Below are 592 nucleotides of genomic sequence, written 5' to 3'. Positions count from 1 at the left end.
AGAAGCAGTAGAAATAGCCGACTCAAAATCCATGATGTTAGTCGACTCTGGAGCAGAAGTCAGTCTAATTAAAATAGGGAAGCTGCACAAACATGCATTAGCCCAAGATGAAGTATTAACCTTAAAGGGAATTGGAAATACCGAAGTAACTACCTTATGCAAGATATTGCTAACCATACGTATAGGAGACGCGTGCATTACGCACCTCATGCGTTTGGTAAGAAATGATTTTCCCATAGCAACTGATGGAATATTGGGAAACGACTTCCTCGTGAAGCATCAAGTAATTATCCGAGCAGGCAAATGCCTCCAGTTATACGGAATAACCTGGAAGTTAGAAAACTCCATTAAGAAAATCTCGCTAAAGCCGAGATCAGAAACAATAATAAAAGCTATAACGAAAGATAAAAAAGAAGGAATTATTGACAGAACTGAATTAATACCTGGTGTAATATTAGGTGGTTGTATTACTCAACCAGAATCTGAAAAATGCTTGGTCAGCGTCCTAAATACGACCGAGCAAGTGGTCAAACTTGACATTCTTACTGTAACAATCCAAGAATTGCAACATGAGTCCGTAGAGACCGATTAC

Source organism: Cephus cinctus, unplaced genomic scaffold (assembly GCF_000341935.2).
Source record: "Cephus cinctus unplaced genomic scaffold, Ccin1 Ccin1_scaffold0558, whole genome shotgun sequence".
In the NCBI taxonomy this organism is placed as follows: Eukaryota; Metazoa; Arthropoda; class Insecta; order Hymenoptera; family Cephidae; genus Cephus; species Cephus cinctus.
This window is presented reverse-complemented; position numbering follows the sequence as displayed.